This window comes from Myotis yumanensis, unplaced genomic scaffold (genome assembly GCF_028538775.1).
Source record: "Myotis yumanensis isolate MYYU_CA2020_CCGP unplaced genomic scaffold, mMyoYum1.0.hap1 SCAF_17, whole genome shotgun sequence".
In the NCBI taxonomy this organism is placed as follows: domain Eukaryota; kingdom Metazoa; phylum Chordata; class Mammalia; order Chiroptera; family Vespertilionidae; genus Myotis; species Myotis yumanensis.
The window spans coordinates 19,035,674-19,058,211 of record NW_027223768.1 but is presented as its reverse complement, the minus strand read 5'-3'; the positions used below and the strand labels follow the sequence as shown (position 1 = coordinate 19,058,211).

General features: G+C 37.2%; 1 protein-coding gene across 3 annotated transcripts in view; it reads right to left on the bottom strand.

Annotated features, from left to right (window-relative positions):
* Positions 1–22,538, bottom strand: part of RABGAP1L (RAB GTPase activating protein 1 like) — a 425,164-nt gene that overhangs the window by 253,569 nt on the left and 149,057 nt on the right. The gene's annotated exons all lie outside the window — the stretch shown is intronic.

Genomic DNA, 22,538 nt, shown 5'->3' with positions numbered 1-22,538 from the left:
CAATGATGAAGACAATGTGACAGCGAATCTGTAACACATTTTCTACTTTAGTACTGAAACCTCTCCTGAATATCTTCTTCATTAGAAACCCACTGCTCTTAAAAATGTGACAGAATTGAAATACTTTAACATTTCTTTCCCATTCAGATGTTCTCTGAACTCAAAGCAGCTGGAATACAAAAAGGAATATCTACAAAGGTGAAACGCCTTTTCAGTTCATTAACAATTGACCTAATATTATGCTAGGGAATATCAAAGCAAAATTCTTACCCGAATTTCAATACAACTACTTCCTAGCACATGATGAAAAAATGTTTGGTCTGCTTTAAAAACTAGAAGACACTTTTCCTCCCAATGCTAACCATCTTTGTGTTAAGAGGTATGGATACTATGGATTATAAAGCACGGTTCTTTGGTTATTAATAAACTAGAAAATTAATGACAGAAAGATACTTCGAAAGGTCACTTAGTTTATGTTCTCATCCCAGAGAGGATTATGTAATTGCCCCTAGACATGTTGGTCTACCTTCTCCCCTTTCCCTTCAGGCAGAATTAATCTCTCTCTCTGTGACCATAAAATATTTTGTGTGATATATATCCTTCCCACACAGCACTTACTATACTAGTTCATAGTGGTTTTCAAATCTGTCTCTGTTCTAGACCTTGAAATTCTCAAGGGCAAGAGAGACCTCAGAGGGGTACAATGGTGGTGGAACAAAACCATCCAGAGGCAGCACACAAAGGAATCTGCTCTTGAGGGCAGAGGAGCAGAAAAGGAGTAATGTAATCACTGCTTGCTAATCCCACATTTCTGTCCAAGGCTGACCTTGGTTACAATCTGCTTTAATTCAATTCACCCTGTAAATTCATTTTTGGGTAGACTTCTGTTTGCTTAAAATTTTTGAATTGCAAAATCATATGCAAATAAGTGATAAATGAGATAATAAACTTAAGCATATGATGGATTAATCCTAAATAAAGCTTTTAAATCACTTTGGTTAACATTAGATAGTTTGCTAAACAGAGTATATTCTACATGGAACTCACTGTGTCTGATAAAATTAACTAATAACTGCAACCTCTGTACAACCTTTTTGTTTTAAATAATTTGTAGAGAAGCAATTAGGTATTATATAAATACCACCCACATCCTTAAAATAAAAAGAGACATGAGCAGATGAAGAATCAATTTTAAAGTTATGAAAAGATGTCCTTTTTAAAATTTCACTTTGAGTGACACACTTTTAGAATTTAACTGCTGTCTTAAACTAAAATAACAAACTTCACTAGTTATCTGAATTCCTAATTTTTTTTTTGAACTTGAGAACCAACTGTGTATTTCATATGGAACAGGCTAGTCTGGTGACACCAGGTAAATAGAATAGCAGGTACTATTAGAGGTGTAGGTGTATCCCAGAGACAGTAAATATCCTGGTCAGAATATCCAAGAGAAGAATCACCATCATTTCCCAAACCTACTAAACTTACTCACCTATTACCTCAACCAATTATCCAATTCAGACTCCTTCAAAGTTAATTAGGGAGTAAATGAAACTCTGGTCTTCACCACTGATAATATAACCCTGTGCCCTCTGCCTGAGGCAATGGGACAGAACAGAGGAACATACCACATTAGACCACTGGGTTCTCATTGACCAAATACTACATCCACATTCAAAACAGTCGCCTTTCAGATGGGCTTTTCATTGTATCTTTGGCTTTAAAAAAAACTGTCATTTCAGAAAGGACTATGATTTTCCATAGCAATTCCAATCTTTACAGAACTATTTGATCTACCTGCACCAAAAAAATCTATATGTGTAAAAGCCCAGTGACTGGACCAGCGGAACGATCAGAACAACCAATGGCTATGATGTGCACTGCGGCAGCCAACCAGCCTGATCCGGCCAGATCGGCCCCCGCGGGCCGCCCCCCCCAGACCTGGCCCAAAGAGCCCCCCATCAGGGCAGGTTGGCCGGACCCCACCCGTGCACAAATTTGTGCACCCGGACTCTAGTAAATAAATAAACTTTAAAAAACAAATTTCTGAGTTTCAAAAATGCAGATTCCTAGGCTCCGAAAGACCCACAAAATGGACACTGAAGATGGGAGCTCAGGCATGTATACTTTTTTTTTTTATTGATTTCAGAGAGGAAGCGAGAGGGAGAGAGAGGTAGAAACATCAATGAGAGAGAATCACTGATCGGCTTGTCTCCTGCATGCCCCCAATTGGGAATTGAGCCCGCAATCCAGACATGTGCCCTTGACCTGAATCGAACCCGGGACCCTTCAGTCCACAGGCCGACACTCTATCCACTGAGACAAATAGGGTAGGGCAGGCATGTATACTTTTTAGCAAACATTCTTTCATGCGATTCCGGTGCATGTTAGAGTTCAAGAACTACTGCCCAAGAACAACCTATTATTGTGACACTTGGTGTGTGTGTTAAGAAGTACTAGACTTACACATAGAAACTCCACTTTGAGGGTATGGCCCTTAGATCAGGGGCAGTGGCATCACCTAGGAGCTTGTTAGAAATGCAGAATCCTGGGCCCATCCCTGAAAAACATCTGCATTTCAACAAGATCCCTGGGTGGTTCACGTTTACATTAAAGCCTGAGCTATACTGGTCTAGAGCAGTTATTCTTGGATGTGGTGTCCTGGAGCACCTTACATCAGCAAAGTACATTAGGGATATTGCGGTAAACACCAGAAATATACTTTATATTAAAATAGCAATCACAGCCAAGGCTCTATTGAAATGCAGAGGAAAGACTCAATATCTTTTGGTGAATTTTAAAATGTTCATGATATCATTTCCATTCTACTCTTCCAAGCATTGTATTAATCAAAGAAGACAGAAATCATTCAAAATACAACTGAAAACAGACAAAAGCTGAAAAATAGAGGTTTCATAAGCAGCAATGCTTTTTGAGTTACTTTGGTCCTCAATTTAGACCCACTTAACACATAAGGAATAACCGAGACCTTATTCATTTAATTCAGCACATTCTAAAAGTTTTCCATGTATGAATGCACTGGAGGTTGGGATATAGTTTCTTATTTAATAAAAACACTTGGTAAAGAGAATCAAAAACATAATGTTAAGGGACAGTCCTCCTTGTTTCTTTTTTTCTTTAACAAGGTGGAGTACAAATCAGAGATGACTAAAGTTCAAAAAGATTCACTTGAAACTAGATAGGCAAAACTAGAGGTAATGTGCATAGTCAAGATAAATGTTATGCTGCCTTATAAATAGAAATGACAATGTGTTTTCTTAATCATGGAAGTATATAAATTAATTATCAATTTTATTACTAGTAATGACACTATTATCACTCAACTATAAGAATACTATCTATATACTCAGCTTATTTATAAAATACATTAGGCAGGGTTGATTTAAACACGTTTTTTAATCTTTGGAGATCTCAGAGCACTTATTGGAAATCTTATTAATGTGAAAGTATGATAAATAAATTTAGGTAAGTTAAGAACAAAATAAATGTCAATATCCTCTTGAAAAAATATAATTATTATTATGTCAGAATCCCTGTTGTATACTACCATAATAACTGATTATTATATCAGTTTTAAATATTATATATAACACACTTATATCACAATTTATTACAGTATTTACAGAGAAGAAAATCTGTCCAGATGTCCAGTACCTTTGCCCTCAGTCCCTTGAAAACTGAGTCTGAAAACAATGCAATAGGAAGCAAATACCAGAATATCATTTGAAATAGCTATCACTTGTTTGTTGACTTTGAACCAACACTAAACTCCAAACTGACACTACTTCCTTTTCTACTTTCTATATTTGAAATAAAATAAAAATACAATGTTCAAAAATACAACTGCTCAGAAGTCCTAAAGGTTAGACAATGATGCTAACTCTATCACAACAATGACTACAACCAGGAAGAGAATGACTCCAAGGCGCTTAGAAGCACAGGGGAGGTTATTTCCTTATGAACAGCATGATTTTAGCTTGTGATGCTGTTTGTTCATATCTTTCAGTAGACTGGCTGCCATTCAAACCTATAGATTACTGGCAGAAATCTGTGAAAGAAACCTACGAGTATTAACTTTTGTGTTTTGTCTTGTGCCTAAAATAATACTTGAATTATAACAATCTGGTAGAGGTCATATGCACAGCTTTGCTATTGCAGCACACCCAGCTCTGCTCCTGTGACAATGGTAGTCAGCAGTACCACCCTCAGATCCAGGAAAGACGGGACACAGACACTGTGCTTCTAAGGACCCTGGCTATCACAAATACTCCAAATCAAATATACTGAAGAACACGTGGGTGCCTTTGGCCACTCAGATGAGACTGAAGCAGTGTGGCCTGTGACCCTAAACATCTACTGTCATAAGTAACACTCTTCAAGACCCAGGGAAGTGCTTCCCCAGGTTTCTAGAATGCCCTGAAGGTCTATGGGCTCCGTTGCTGGTGAAGACAGAGATACTGCTTGTAGTTTCCAAAGGATTTGAGCAATGAAAGCTAGTAAGTAATTGCTCCTAGACACAAATCCATGATAATTCAGTTTTACACTGCTTCATGAGAAAAGGGCATCCCCTGGCTTCATGAGAAAAGGGCATTCATAACTGTTACTTGTCAATGACAGAATATTGTAAGAGGCTCTAAGAACGGGGTAAAGCAACAGTATCATGACATTTTCTATGGGATTCTCTTTGGTTAATCAAAGTACTTCTATTATGCTGGATTTTGTGGTGAGTAGTAGACACAAAAGGTTTTTAAAAGAGTGACAATCTAGTTCAGCGGTTCTCAACCTGTGGGTCGCAACCCCTTTGGCGGTCGAACGACCCTTTCACAGGGGTCGCCTAAGACCATCCTACATATCAGATATTTACCTTACGATTCATAACAGTAGCAACATTACAGTTATAAAGTAGCAAGGAAAATAATTTTATGGTTGGGTCACAACATGAGGAACTGTATTTAAAGGGCCAGAAGGTTGAGAACCCCTGAGATTCTAGTTAAAGAAACAGAACTATTTCACATAAACTAGCAGACAACCATCAGAAATTAAAATGACACTTTACAACTAAATACATACATAATTTCCAAGAAAAGCATGGAATAAATTATTTCATTTTAGCCTGGCTGGTGTGGCTCAGTGGTTGAGTGTCGACCCATGAACCAAGAGGTCATGGTTCAATTCCCAGTCAGGGCACATGCCCGGGTTGTGGGCTCAAACCCCAGTAAGGGGTGTGCAGGAGACAGCTGATCAATGTTTCTCTTTCAACTCATTGATGTTTCTCTCTCTTCCTCTCCCTTCCTCTCTCTGAAATCAATAAAAAAAAGTTATTCATTTTAATGTAGCATGTATTAGCTACCTATTACACATATAAGATTACATTAGGCACTGAAGATCTCAAATTAATTTTAAAAAATAGAACTCTTTGAGGTTAGGGACTCTGAGGGATACAGCACCAATGTTTAAGTATAAAACAACATGGTAAGCATTACATGAGACATGTACACAAAATGCCAAAGCCAATTCCACCATGTGTCACAAAGGAGAAAACTACATTAGTCAAAGAAGGTCTAGAAAAAGTTGGGGGAGACCCTGAAAGAACAGATGGATCTGTATTAATGCCTCGGGCATTTGTTTTTTCACCTGCAAAACAAGGAGTTGAGGAGGTCAATAATCTCGGAGAACCTGAATATTATATGCAGAAGCCTAAGAAAGATGACTGACTGCAGGACTCCTTGACCTGCTTCAATAACAGCAACTCATGTATGTGTGTATACAGACAGTCCTCGGGTTACCTCGGACTCCACGTACATCGTTTCATGGTTACGTCGCCATGTCCCATTTATTTATTAAAAAAAAAAAAAAATCCGTCATTTCAACGTATGTACATATGTGCTTTATGTTTTTTATTATTTATTTACCACAAGTAAAGGTCAGGAATTGTTATCTTTCTTTTACATTTGCTTTGCTGTTTCACTTCATTACTGCTGTGTATGTGCTCCATGTGAGTGACATAGGTGCTTATGTAGGTGGGTTCCGATTTACGGCGATTGTTACCTCGTGTTGTAGGAACGGATCTCCAACATAACCTGAGGACCTACTGTATATGTATCTAAAAAAGATTCTGTTGACATTGAAAGAAAGTTTGAAAATTTTAATAATTCTAGCATCACATAATTACATATACCAAATTACCCTTACTTCAAAGCGTGTCTAGTCTGCCAGGAAATGATTTCTATTAACTTCTAAGGGGCCTCGGCAGTAAGAAATCATCCTAAGGTGGAAAAGGGCAGCAAATGCTGCAGGGAGGGAAAACAATATTCAGGCATTTTGTCCTCTGAGTGCCCTTGAGACTACAATGTTTCTACCTCCCAATTCTAAATGGGACTTGTCCTAGAGCTCAGGACAACAAATACTATACCAAAAACAGGAAAATAAGGTATCGCTCAAAAAACCTCTTTGAGACACTTGGAGTATAAGACAGGAAAGCTTTGGGATCCATGTAGTGAATGAGAATACATCCACTTTTGCGGGGTGGGAAGAGCTGGATGTTTCCTAAGGTACCACTGAATGCAGCCTGCTTCTGCAGAGCTCCTTAAGAAGCAACAAATACCTGGCACATAAGGAATTCTGCATACCAGCATGGTGCACAGAGGTCCTATCCGTCAAGACATGAGCTCTCTCAGTACAAGCATCAAATAGCAGCAGCCTCCCAGGAGGCAGAGGTGGACATCACCAAACTGCTGTTGCTACATAAACATGAAAACCAGGCGGGGTGGGGGGATGGGGAAAGTTAGATAGAACCAACTGGGTTCTTGAATATACGAGCAATTATATTTGAAAAGATTCCATAAAGTGAAACAAACAACATGAATAGTCTTTCCTGACATCATGACAAAAATCAGAGACCATGCCAAATTCTTTTTAATGTAATTATTATAATTTTTCTTTCCCCATCATAATTTCTGATTAGATTTACAGCACTTTCATCGCTCAGCTGAAATAGATCTTTCTTTGTGCTTATTAACATCAGTAACTAAACAAACAGTAAGAGCTTGGACAAACATGCAAGACACATTCATGTCACAGAACTCAAGAAATATCAATTTCAAATTTCAACCATATATTATTCTGGAAATAGTCCTGGATAACACTGTTCTTGATGCTGAGTCTTGCAAAACCACCTAATGTGCTAGCTCATGGCTCATTTCATATGAATAAAGTTAAATGTCCATTTAAATAGGATGTAGATTTTCACAAACACTGAATCACTCACATGGCTTTCCAGGAAATTAAATTAACACAGCCCATTTGATTTTCAATGTTCACATTTTAGTCATGCCCACTTTTTAGCAACCAAGCAAAAATTCAAACTCTTGATAAATGAATCCTTCTAGAGATTTAATTTTTTCTTTGAATTCTTTGGGGTAATAATGTCTAATATTAGCCTAATAAAACTAACCACTATTTGAAATTCATTGTTTGATATTTATACAAAAATATCTGTCCACTCAATAATATGGAACCTGCTTAAAATTACATCATCAAAATATTTGTTAAACTCGAAGTAAATAACTCTATTTTATGCTATAACACTACAAAATTACAAAACCAATGTAGAGTATGAATCTATCATTGAACAATTACCAGGATGAGTTCTTATTAAGAAATAAAGTATACTTTAAATATATACAATTTTATTTGTCAATTATAATAAAGCTGGGGGAAAGACTGTATAATCAGGGTATCAGATAATAAGGATGATGTCTATTTGCATTTTAAGATTTTAAAATAATTTTTTGTAAATAAAGCTGAGAAAAATATGAAATAAACTATTATTAGAAGCTTTGATGACCCACATGAAAACATAAAAATATCACAGAATTATTTAATACAAAGTCAGCTTACCTGTACTGATTTTTTTGTGTGTAAAACTCTCTTCCAGAAGTTAGTGTAAGTCATTCAATCCTTCCATGATAAACTACAACACCATGGTATTTCTCACATACAGAAGAATTCTTAAACTTCCATTCATTTATCCTTACATATATAAGATTTGTGCAGCCATTAAATTACAGAAATACAAAAGAAACTTTAAAAATACAATGTGTTGAGGGAGAACCAAAATGGCAGCATAGGTAAAAACCTGTACTTGCTTCCTCCCACAACCACATCAAAATTACAACTAAAATACAGAACAACTATCATCCAGAACCATGGGAAAGCTGGCTGAGTGGAAGTACTACAACTAGAGAGGTAAAGAAGAAAGTGCATGGAGACTGGTAGGAGGTGTGGAGGCACGGAACGGGCTGGCACCCAGGTGTGCCGCTTTTTTAATTGGGAGGGAGATACAAGCTCTTGCTTGCTCTGAGCTCCAGTGCCAGGTGAGAATCTGGGGGACCCAGACACATACGGGGAGAAACTGGACTGTCTGACATCAGGGCAGGAATGTGGGGGCAGCTTTCTTCCAGACAGAGGTGCTCCCAATGGTCATTGTTCCTGTTCTGGGACCTCCCCCGTGCAGGGCTGACTGGCAGCCATTACTGTTTGCTCCACCCTGGAGATTCCCTGAGATTTCACCCCACCCAATTTACAACCCCACCCAAGCTGTGCTCAGCGGCTTTTGCATATGAATGGCCTGTCCTTTCTCAGCCTAAAACCTGTCAAACAAGCTGCAGCTGGGTCAGGGAGCCCCAAAGCTATCAAAAGAAGGCCTAAGGCCAGCACCAGCAGCAGCCTGCCTTGCTTCACAGCTGGGCCTCATCTGGGCACCTCCAAACCCCATACAAAGAGGAGGAATCTGCAGATCTCTCTGTAGCTCTTGCTGGGTAGCCCCAGACAGTGGCTGACTTTGCACCTCCTTAGAGATCCAAGAGCCATTGTACCCAGTGGTCAGTGTGAAACCATACCAGATTACAACTCTTCACATCCATAAGTGACACATTCAAGGGGCAGACTCAGTGAAGTGGAGCACCAAAGCCCCACTGAAGCAAGTCCTGCTCCACAGGGGTATCTCCTGCACAGCAGCTCTTCCACTGTAGACACAGCTGGTCCTCACAGCCAATTGGCCTGGAAGTCAATTCCTCCCAGTGATACCAACAGCAATCAAGGTTCAACTACAAGAAGACTGTGCACACAGCCCACAAAGGGGTGCACCAAGAGTGTCCACCTCAGGTGATTGGGGAGGCTGAGCCACTGGGCCCTATAGGACTCCTACTACACAAGGCCTCTCTATCAACTCAAGGACTTAGCAGCTACCCGATACATAGAAACACAGAGACAAAAGAAACGTGTCACAAATGAAAGAAGTGGAAGAAAGCAAACTACTGGATATAGAGTTCAAAATCACAGTTATAAGGTTACTCAAGAATCTTCTAGAAACCTCTAAGGAACATAGTGAGACCTTCAAGGATCTTAGTGAGAATGCAAAAAAAAAAGAAAAAGAAAAAGGACCAGTCAGAAATTAAGCATACACTGACTGAAATAAAGAATAATATACAGAGGTTCAACAGTAGACAAGAGGATCCCAAGAATCAAGTCAAAGATTTGAAATACAAGGAAGCAAAAAACACCCAACTGGAAGAGCAAAAAGAAAAAAAAAAAAACCAAAAATATGAAGATAGTATAAGAAGCCTCTGGGACAATTTCAAGAGTACCAACATCTGAATTATGGGGGTGCCAGAAGAAGAGAGAGAGCAAGATATTGAAAACCTATTTGAAGAAATAATGACAGAAAACGTCCCCTACCTGGTGAAAGAAATAGACTTACAAGTCCAGGAAGTACAGAGAACCCCAAACAAGAGGAATCCAAAGAGGACCACACCAAGACACATCATAATTAAAATGCCAAGGGCAAAAGACAAAAAGAGAATCTTAAAAGCAGCAAGAGAAAAACAGTTAGTTACCTACAATGGCGTACTCATACAACTGTCAGTTGATTTCTCAACAGAAACTATGCAGGCCAGAAGGGAGTGGCAAGAAATATTCAAAGTGATGGATAACAAGAACCTACAACCAAGATTACTTTACCCAGCAAAGCTATCATTCAGAATTGAAGGTCAGATAAAGAGCTTCACACACAAGAAAAAGCTAAAGGAGTTCATTACCACCAAACCAGTATTACATGAAATATTGAAGGGTATTCTTTAAGAAGAGGAAGAAGAAAAATGTAAAGATAATAAATTATGAACAACAAAGTGACAACAAATACATATCTATCAACAAGTGAATCTAAGAATCAAGTGAATAAAAAATCTGATGAACAGAATAATCTGGTGAATGTAACAGAATCAGGGGCATGGAAATGGAGTGGACTGACAATTCTCAGGGGAAAGGAGGTGTGGGGGCATGCAGGAAGAGACTAGACAAAGATCTTATATGCATGTATGCAGTACCTATAGACGCAGACAGTGGAGTGGCGAGGGCCTGGGGTGGGGTGGGAACCAGGTGGAGGGGAGGTATGGGGGGGGGACATCTGTAATAATCTAAACAATAAAGATTTTAAAAATACAATGTATTATTAGAGAGTGTAATTTAAAAAGGCAAGAATTAATCTTAAATCACTATAAAATATTCCACATACAAAATACTAAAATAACCTCCTTATTATAGACCCCCACATATGTGACTGTTATGTGGACAGAAAACAAAACTCATGACCAAGAAGGTCTCTTCAAACCTTAAGATTCCATTATATTGTATTTCTAAAGTCCTAAAGTTTTCCTAAGTAGGGAAACTTGACAACTTTAGTCATGATCCTCACCAATTTCCTGACTTTGAAAATCTCTAGGGCAATCATTTATTGGCTTCCCAGGGACAGATGCTCAGTGGGAAAAAAAATAGTACTAATATCTTGAGTTTAATATACATGTCAGTATAATGTTAGTTGCCAAATAGCCGGAAGAAAGGAGGCAGCATATATGGGAGGTAAAGGACATAGTTTTAGTGTCAGACAAAGCTAGATTCAAATTCTATATATTTTACCACTTAATGGATATATTTAAATTCTGGTGCTAATTTCCTCCCCTGTGAAACGAAGTTACTAAAAGGGTTAAATAAAATATTCTATATAAAGATGTTTTCACAGCTCTTGTCGTAAAGTAGTTGTGTTATAAATATGTCCCTTCCCTGCTATCGACAATTTTATTCTCTGTGACTAAGTGAAATACCCAGGCAATTTTCATATTAACTTTCAGCATCCCATGACCATGACTCATTTTAGACTTAGGCTCAAAGATAAACCAAAGGCCGTTAAAAGATTTGGTATTGCTAAACTTTGAGAACTGGGGACCACTGGAAAGGTGGTAAATGAAAAGATAAAATTTAAGCTTTCAATTTAAAAAAATGGATTTCAGAGGTGGTAAGTTTGATGCTTTTTCTAGACAGATGACATATAAGACTTAAAAAACAAAAGTGTTTCACTGTGTTCATCCCTAAGAAAAAAAATGGCAAAAATCTAGCTATGTGTGTATTTGTGTACGTGAGCATGCATTTAAAGGGTTTTAGATCAGGAAAACCCAAGATGGAATATACTTAATTTTTGCAGGGCTGACAATAACTACAGTTGCTGTTGCTAGTATTTATTGGGCTCTCCTTTCTATATACCAAGCACTATGATAGGTGATTTATATTCATTATTTCATAAATCCCCATGAAGAGGAACAATTATTAGGAAACCAATGGTCAGAGAGGTTAGGTAATATGCTCAGTATTACACAAATAGTAGGAAAAAGAATACAAAATTAAAACCCAAATATTGCATATGAGCATAACCAATGGACACAGATGGGGGAGGGGTGGGGGAGGGCATGTGCTGGGGGTTGGGGGAAGATAGGGGGAGGTCAATGGGGGAAAAAGGAGACTTATGTAATACATTAAACAATGAAGAATTTAAATTTAAAAAAAAATAAATTGACTTTAGAATGCAGGCTTAACAAGTATGCCTCTCCCTCTCTAGCAAATATCTCATGAAATAATTGAAAACAAGAGGGAACATAGCAACTAGATATTAATATTACATCAAGGTATAACTAGTTATTAGGAAGAATTAGAGGCAGATATACAGCCATACTCAAGATGTGCTAATTATATAAAGCAAAATCCATGTAGAAGGAAACTGTTTGCTAAGTCCATTATTGCTGACTTGAAAAACAACAGAGGTAAGCTTTTCAAATCTACAAGATCCAAAGGGATCACATAAAAATGAGAAGGAAGGGCTCGGAGGTGAGATTGAATTTTACAGGGAGGACTGTAAAGCTCTGCAAGTAGGATCAATAAAATGATTTTCCAAGTTCAGAATAGAGAAAGAGCTGGTAAAAGACTAGTTCAAAACCAACAGACCTGAAGAAGTACACTACAAAGCTAGGTGACCCTGCTGTTGAACCCACTAAGGATATCTGGGGCTGCACTAATGGAAACACATTGTCTAGGTATGGCAAGTGTTAATCCCACTGTATCCACTGTAAGTGAGAGCACACTGAGCTAGACAACACTGTGTCTAAGTCTGACAAGGTCTAAATTTTTGTCTCTGGCTTTTCAATAGTGGCCTTGTGGATCTAGTAGTCCAAAAGCTCCACTGAACATATAATTAAGATGTTTCTACCTTCCTATGTATATAGGACAATAGCAGGTCAAAGTCCATCCCGCCCTTGTATGGATTTTCACAGTACCAAAGGCCGTGAGTGTTGTTGTGTGAAGGGCAATCAAGATGATGAGACATTTGGAAACCAAAGTACATGAAGAAGCAGTAACCTCCCATCTCTACGCCTCTCTATCCTATAGCCCTGTGTTATTTTCTTCATGGCATGTTTCCTAATCTGAAATTATCTTTTTTACTTGTCAGTGTCTTAATTTGGAACACTTTTGGTTTACCTCTATTTGGAATAAACCCTATGAGGAAAGAGAGCCCATCATTCTTGTTCAACACCATATTCCAAGTATTTCAAAACAGTGCCTTGCACCTAAGAGGTGCTCAATAAATATTTGCTAAATGGATGAATGAGTAAAGGGTCGGAAAATAAGGATGTGTAATCTGGGAAGAGAAGGAAGATATAAGAGCAGTTTTCACATATCAGATGTACTATAGCAAAAAGAAGACATTTCTGTTTTTCTCCAGAAGAGATGACATAGGACCAAATGGTAGGCATTTCGAGAAAGAAAACTTTGGCTCACAACTAGGAAGCATCTTCTAAGCCACAGAGCCCCCTGACAATTAAAGTGGTCACCTTGTTAATTCTGAAAGGATTCTTAGGAGTAGGAGACTGTGTCCATGGGTTACCAGTTAATCACAGTTCATATGATTCAAAGTACATAAAGAATATAATAAAACTATACATGAAGATTGAAAGTAAAGAAAGTGATCTAAGTGGTAACTCAGAGAAGGTATCTTAGAACACAGAAAAATGAATACACATTGTATTCTGAATGAACTGGGGAGAGAGGGAGAAGAAAGTCTTGTAGTCTTTTTCCAATAGGCATTTATTAAATATACAGAGCTGTAAGCTGGAAATGGGCATTTATTACATACACAGAGTTGTAAGCTGTATCAAAGCAATTAATAAGAAAACAAAACCAAATGAGACAGACAGTTTAAGGAGTAAGAGTTCGCAATAGTGAGTTCCCGTTGTAATTTTTTGGGTTTCAATTTTTATGAGAAATGCAGAATCTGAACACTAGATACATGTAACTAGAGAAAAGGCACAGGGCCAGATTTAGAGCTTCATTTCAGAGCACCTGGCAAAGGATGGTAGTTCAATCCCTGAGAAAGGATGTCTTCTCTGTGGAAATATTCAAAGGGAACAATAAATGAGGAATGGGGAGAGCATCACAAAATTACAGCTCTTGTAAGGATCATTTTTAAATGTCATCCAATCATTCGTCCTTGGGCAGAACTGCAAAAAAGGTCATTATTTTCATCTTAAAAATTCAACTAAAAGGCATTCTTAAAAATCTCCCTGAAAAATATACTCCAAATGCTAAAGGTATCTGTATTAAAATATTTCTATATTTAAAATGTAGTTATGAAATACAAATGGCAAATTTTCTTATAGTAAATAGTATCAAATAATCATATTGAATTATAGTTACATTTGCTAAATGAATACGCAAAGGGACTTTAACACTTATTTGTTGGCCTTTTAAAAATTTATAACTCAGTATAAAGTATAAGTTTAGAAAATAAAATATTCTCTTCTGACAAGTCCAAAATATCTACCAATATTTTAAGTACTTCTCAAATGGTAAAAAACAAAAAAAAAGGTTTCTGCACTTGTATAAATGCTCTACAGCTCTAAAATAAATGGTACATTTCCTGTCACAACTTAAATAAAATGTAATTCATGAAATTTAAATTATGAAGCTTTAGTTTGTTTGTTCCAAATTGTGGGTTTATTGTTCTTGCTATTCTTAATTTTCTTCTCTTATACAATCAAGAACAAGGTTAAAAATAATAATAAAAATTAGAGAAAAACTAGGTTTTATAAAAGGTAAACAATCTTTGCAATTTAGCCATTTGGAAGTCTGGAACTCACAAAATTAGTAACTATTTGGCAACTAGTAATAAGGAGGAAAAATGAGAGGCAAATGTTGTTAAATATTCTTACCAAAATTATATAACTAAAACTGTTGTATACAAGAAACAATATTAAGTGGTAAGGTAAGGTAAGGTGCATTTCAAACAAAAGGTCTTCTACTATAAAAACAGCAGGTCTAGCCCAGCTGGTGTGGCTCAGTGGTTGAGTGTCGGCCTATGAACCAGGGGGTCACAGTTTGATTCCCAGTCAGGGCATAGGCCCAGGTTGTGGGCTCGATCCCCAATGAGGTCATACAGGAGTCAGCCAACCAATAATTCTTTCTCATCATTGATGTTTCTCTCTCTCTCCATTTCCCTTCCTCTCTGAAATCAATAAAAAAATATATTTTTTAAAATAAATAAATAAAAATAACAGGTCTAATCTCATTAAAAGGGCCTACATTCAAGGTTACTTCTAAGCAAATGACCCCCTTGGTGTATATATAGGAAATTTTATTGCACCAATCTCAAAACACACTAGACATATACTATTCTAGTAAATGTCAATGTAACATAATGTATAGAGAAGAGTTAATATAGCAGACCTGGGACTGCCTATCCTTAAAACAGCCTCCTCGAAAGGTTAGCCCTTGGCTGACTTCTAAAAACTTGGCTGATAAACAGTTCCCTATAATGATATAAAACTCTTCCTAAATGATAAGGGTAGCTCATTGTGCCTGGATTATTTATGCAAACAATATGGTTTATATTAAACTAGAGGCCCAGTGCATGAAATTCATGCATGGGGAAGAGGGGTCCTTCAGCCCGGCCTGCATCCTCTCACAATCCAGAACCTTTTGGGGGATGTCCAAATGCCAGTCGAACATCCCTCTTGCAACCTGGGTCCGCTGGCTCCTAAATGCTCGCCTGCCTGCCTGATTGCCCCTAACCACACGCCTGCCTGCCTGATCACTCCTAACCTCCTCTGCCTGCCTGCCTGATGGCCCCTAACTGCTCCCTGAGGGTGGGGCCAGCCGGGACAAGGGGCCGTGGTGTTCTGGTCTCTGGTAGTTCTGGTCATTCCACCATTTCAGTCACTGGGCTTTTATTAAATAGAATATCTGCTTTTCCTTCTGGGAGTCTGGGATTTTGGTAGGTGCTCAGCCAAGGATGCTTGTGTGACCAGCCCCCAGTAAAACCCTGGGGTGCTGAGTCTCTAATGAGCTGCATAACACTGCACGTGCTGTCACTACATGCTGGAGGAATTAAGTGGACACTGTGTGACTCCACTGGAGAGGACTCTTAAAAGCTCCCATCTGGTTCCCTTTGCTAATTCTGTTTAATATCCATTTGTTGCAATAATTCTTAGCCATGGGTACAGCCAATCTTATGAATCCTTCCAACAAATCACCAAACCTGGGGGTGGTCTTAGGGACCCATGACAAAGCTTGATTTTTAAACATCAATTATCTGGCCTTATACATTAAATATGTCTATCACATTTAAAGATGGCAAACATTTAATGAATATATTCAAAACATAATGAAGATTAAAAAAAAAACTGGACTAAATGAACCAGCTCTAACAAGATGAAATTTAAGGGAGAGAAAGATAAGGTTTTAAAAAAACACAAACCATTGTACATGTAGAGAAAGAATGTATAATTAAGAAGGTGTGAAAAATATTTATGGGTTTATTGAAAATAAGTATGTTAAACAGTAAAGCATAACTAACAAAGATATCTAATTTACTTTTGTGCAGAAAAATTAGCAGTATGAAATATAAAGCAAGCAAAAAAGATAACCCCACTTTCCTCTGACAATGGTCATGTCACATACAGAACATTATATTCAGCTCTGAGCACCATTTAAAGAAGGATATATTAGAGCATATTCTGAGAAAAGCTGGTGATGAGCTTCAAAACCATAATTTACCAGAAATGCTCCAAGATGAAGAGAAGACTAGAGATTGGAACAATAGTTCTACTAACATATGAGAAGGTTTGGGGTAATATAGAATTTTAATTTTTTCTATATCATCATAAAGAATTCAGAAAGACATTCATTTCAGCTGAATGCAAATAAAAATTATCCAAAATCCAAATCTTCCCAAAGTGCATTCATCCTCCTTTAAAACACATTCAAAGCCTACACTATGGGGTTTGGAAGGAAGAATTCAATTAGAGAGAATAGCTATATTAAATGATACCTATATTAAGTAGTCATTCGACTTTCCTAATACACTCATTTTTATGGCTTCCTCATTTAGTCTCTAATATAAATGCAGAGGGGAAAAGGATTTGCGGTAACCTTCAGTCCAACCACACCTCCACTGAATTGGGGGGCGAGGGGTGTGGAAAAGCCCCAAAATACAGTTAATTTGGATAATTAAGTTCAATTGAACTCAAGAAATAAGTGACTTAATATATAGAAAGCACTTTATACTTAGCTCAACAAATATTGAATAGCCACTAAATATAGAGAGATTTGAGTAAAAGACACAATGAAGAGAAAAGATGCAGATGTGTGAGCATCCTCTGCTCTTTTCACATCCACACCAGGTAGGACTTCTTCAAGGTGGTAAAGCTGCTGAGGGAACTGTGCCCACAGTTCTGCAGGTCAGGTAAATCCTAGAGTCAAAACCAGGCCTGGGGTCCGCAGCCCTTAACAGCTGAAGTCTTGATGCCCACATACACTCCAAGGATCCAGGACCTAAAAGTCTGCTTAGGAAAAGGTCCTCCCCTTCCTGGAGAGGCAAGTAGGGATGTTACTGCTGTAACAGGGGCAGAAGAACATGTTCTAAGTCTTTCTCAAACTTCAGTACACAGATGGTCCTGGGGCACACACAACACACACTGAAATAGGCAATGCTGGAGATAGCACCAATCATAGGGCAAGAGCATTAACAGAATTCCGTGTTCTGAAAATAACATGGTCTTAACCAAGCAGCAGCAGAGTAAATGGTGAACTAATAAAGTGAGAAGATAATCTGGGCTCAAAGACCTTTGAAATAAAGAATTATTTCTTTAAATGAGGTTCAGCAGACCCATTTTAGTTACATTTGGCGCGCGGGGGGGGGGGGGGGGGGGGGGTAGGCTAGGAAAACAAATACCAGAAAAAACTGCATTAACAAAACAACCTCTTAAAGGAGCTGGGAGGGGATAAAGTGAAAATCGATTCCCCTTAATTTACTTGTTACTGTAGACTTTCTGCTGGAAAGTTTGTGGTGAAACAACATAGCTTGATAATTATTGGTGTGAAGATAAACTGGCTCACTCCTTTTGGAAATCAATTTGGCAATATGTATAAATAATCTTAAAATATCTCCATACATTTTAACTAAGTATTTCTTTCTTAAAAATTGTAAGAATACTAAATAGAGACAATGTTTTATTTGTAAAGATGTTCATAAAGAATATACAATAACATAAAAAATGCTTATATTATAAATAACTGCATTTAAAAATCCTTCTTTTAAAATTAAAAAAATATATTTTTATTGATTTCAGAGAAGAAGAGAGAGAGAGAGAGAAACATCAATGATGAAAGAGAATCATTGATTGGCTGCCTCCTGCATGCCCTCTACTGGGGATCAAGCCTGCAACTCTGGCATGTGCCCTGACCAGGAATCCAACTGTGACCTCCTGGTTCATAGGTTGATGCTCAACCACTGTGCCATGCCAGCAGGGCCAAAATATCCTTTACTAGTATATAGAAAAACTATTAGTCCATAGTGGAAAAAAAAGAAGAAAAAAATTGAAGAGTTGTTATATCTAATTATATATCAGTAATGGAACAATGGGTGATTTAATTTTCTTTTTTATGCCTTTAGGCCCCTAAACTTCCTCAAGGGGTAATACTTCTTTAAAAATTAAAAAACACACAAAATGAATCTTGATTGAAAATGAAAAGGGGGAAATTAGTTAGGTAAAAGGGATGGAAATCAGGAGAGGCAGGATTTGGAAATAAGTTTACAGTGATTAGCTATAATTCATTCTTTTATAAAGTTGTCTGAAATTAAAAGGTGCTAACATGAAAGGGCAAGTTGGTGGATATATGAAATAGACACAATATCAACATTCGAATAATCTCTATAAGAAATCCTTGAGGTCTTCTCTTAACACCTCCAGTCTACTGAGTACTCTGAAAAGGGTAGGAAGACCTAATGAATCTCTGAGATCTTTCATCTGAAGTCAAACTAATGAAAACCTGATAATTTGCTATCTTCTTTTTTTAATCCTCACCCAAGGATATGTTTTTTACTGATTTGAGAGAGAGAGAGAGAGACATCCATCAGTTGCCCCCCATACATGCCATGACCAGTAAAGTTTTAAGATCTTAGACACATAAGGTTTTTTAGTTGCCTGGGAGTGGTGGAAGTAGGATAATAAACTAATCTTTGGGATATCGTGTTTTTCCTCAAAATCTATTTGAAGAGAGCAGCAATTTGAATGTATATCTATTTGCAATTTTTAATTTTAATACAACTTCATTTTAAATTTTAACATTTGGCAAGAAAAACATTTCACAAAAACCTAGATATACATTATACAGTGGTTCTTTCCTTTCAAATAAAGAACTATGCTCTACTTTGAAATTCATAACTGCAAGCATTTCTGAAAAACCAATTTTGAATCATCTTTTCCTTGTCAAAATAATAAATATAAGAAAATTCCAAATATATTTTAACTTATTAAAACATTAAAACCAGTATTTTCAGGAATTTTTATTGGCTTCTTCACAAATTATCTTTTAATCTTCTCTACATCTATCATTTATAATATCAATTTAACATTTTTATTATAAAATTCCTGAAAATGTAAATGAAATAACTGTGAAGAGGCTATTAGCATAACATGTATGATCTAATAATACCTATTTTAAACTTCAAACTCTATTATGAACATAAGTGCTTTAAAATTGTATTTTACACTGAGTATATCTGTGATCAATGGTTTGTGACAAGCATAACCTCAGACAAAACACTGGTCACCGCTTGCTACAGTCTGCACTGCGTTCAAAGATATAGTCTGACATTTTTTTCTAAAGATATCTTATTGGTTTTTAGAGAGAGGAAGAGAGAAAAGCATTAACGTGAGAGAGAACCATCCACCCACTGCCTCCTGGATGCCCCCTATTGGGGACCAAACCCACAACCTGGGCATGTGCCCTGACCCTGAATCGAACCAGCAACCTTTTGGTGCATGGGACGATGCCCAAACAACTGAGCCACACTGGCCAGGGCTATATTTTGAGTTTGAATGAATAGGCTATATACATTTATACTTGATTTTGTGTTTGTGGGGGCCTCTCAACTAAAATAATGCCACAACTTTGAATTTATAAAGTTTATTCAGGCACTTTTAACTGGCATCAACCATATTTACACTTGCTTAAGTAGAAAACATAAAATAAAATTGGAGTCAAATTTTCAAAGTCAAAGATAAAAGTGATTTCTCTTGAATAAAGTAGTATTTGGGAAAGTTTAGAATTTTAGCAAATACTACCATTATATAAATTTTACCCTATGTGCTATGTTTCTTGATATTTATCATCTATAAATTTTAGAATCTCAAAAATTAATATGGTCCCATTTACTATGGTGAAGGTACTGATATCCTATATGTGTTTTATGTTTAATATCTATCAGACACACCAGACACTTGCTAGATTTATTACTGTGATATTTTCACCTTCATGGGCAATCTACTAGTATATATATATACTAGTAAAAGCCTAAGTGACCAGCTGACTGGCTGACCGGCTGGTAGCTATGACGCGCACTGACCACCAGGGAGCAGACGCTCAACACAGGAGCGGAAACCACAGGCATGGAAACATGGAACAGACTAATGAATCTCAGAGGGAAGAGGGGAGGGGGGAGGGAGGGAAGAGATTAACCAAAAGTCTTATATGCATACTAGAGGCCCAGAGCACAAATGCACCGGTGGGTCCCAAGGCCTGGCCTGCGCCCTCTCGCAATTTGGGACCCCTTGGGGGATGTTGGACTACCGGTTTTGGCCTGGTCCCTGCAGGCCAGGCCGAGGGACCCCACCTGCCAGAGGGACCCTGCTCACTCTGCAGATGCCCTTCGAGCCCTGGCTACACCAGGTGCAGCTAGCTGTAGAGGGACCGTGGGAGGTTGGCTCCAAGGCATGTCTGGCCGGACTCACCCAGTCCCGCCCCTCCAGCCACCTTCTAATTAATTTCCTTTCAATGTGCACGAAATTGTGCACTGGGCCTCTAAACATATATAAGAATAGAATAAAATTACCATTAAAAAGTTATAGATATGACCTTTTTAGATGGGGGGACTGAAAATAGAATCCTGCCAATCTATGAAATGCAGGGTCAGACTTTTGTTAAAGATGTGGGGAAAAATGCTAGAAGGTGTCATCAGTGGTGCATAAAAAAACCTTACAGTGATTGATATCCATTTCAAATTCAGCAAATAACACTTCAAACCAATTGTGTTGAAGCAAAAATAAGAACATCTAATATCACAAGTAGAAGGTTATCAAATTTCTCTGAAAAACTATCTAAAATAACAAATATTATGAAAATCATATAAACTATCATCAAAGCAAAATAGTTTTAAGACAAAACTATATAATGTTGCTTATAGAAAGAACAAAAACTGTTTAGTGAAATGTCAAAATATTTTTAAATAGCATTATTTTTATTAAAACTATTTTCTCTTCCTAATTATTAAAAAAGTAAATGCTCATCGTAAAAATAAATTGCAAATAAAATATTAATAAAGAAATACCTAATCACATCACTTAATATTTTAAAAGATGCCCACTTTTACTATTTTTAAAAAGTTATGAATATTTTAAATTATAGAGCAAAACTAGCACTGGATAAAACTTTCATTTCCAAGAAACACTGGTCATTTTGTTTTCCCCAATGTCTATATACTTGGCTGTAGAATATGCCACTTTCTACATAACCTTCTTAATCTTACAATAGTTTTGCTCACAGAAAAGGTCAACTGTTGGAACCTAAAACATCAAAATAGAGCATCCACAGTAACATAGGCTCCCGTGCACTGCCGGTGCTTCTACCTGAACACAAGTGATGCTATGCTCAGCATGTTACATAGCACTTCTCCACATCTTGTTCTTCCTTACTTATTTATCACATACTTGTTATATATATACATATATATATGATTAGTTTTCAGGGTGGGGAGAGACAGAGCACAGTCCTTTAACACAACAACATCATTTATGTCTACACTCACATAATAAATTATATATTCTGTCATTTATAACCAAATTGGATAATGATCACAGAACACTATATAATGATGAGAATAACGGCTATGCTTCCTGTTCTTAAAATGCATTATTCTGAAAAAGACAGAGTTGTTTCAAAATAAGTATTACCTTATTCTATAATTATACACATATTAAAGTATGTCAAAAGAAAGTTAAGTGGCTTACTCTAGAGTTACACAGGAAACATTACAATAAATAGAGATTCTAAACCTAAAACTTGCCTCATAGTGGCTCCCCTTTCAGGCTACAATAAAGACTTCCATTTCTACTCTTCTTCAAAAAAATTCTCTTTCAATAAGAAATTTATAGAGATTTTAAAAAGCTATTCAAGGAAAACTTAACAAAAATAAACAAAAGTAATGTCAAGGAAATGCCATGCCTGGGGTTTCACTTTTACTATTTAAAAAAATAGTTTGATTATAGACTACCGATTATAGACTAACCTGGCAAGTTTGGGTTTATTAAGATTGCTGTTTTCATCAAAGAGATTTGTAAGATCAAGGAAAAAGATATCACCAGAACAGAAAAAGAAGTGAAGCAAAATATTTAGGTGAGAAAAAAAGAAAGAGAACTTTTGTATGAAAAGAGGTACAAAGTTTTGAAGGTGCTTTTTTGGGGGGAGGGGGTGGAGGGGGAGGGAGTATGTATAGTGGTTAAGTGTGCAGGCTTTCGCTCCAGGACAACTGGGTGTTACTGAACTTCTGACACTGACTTTATTGAGTGACCTGGGATAAG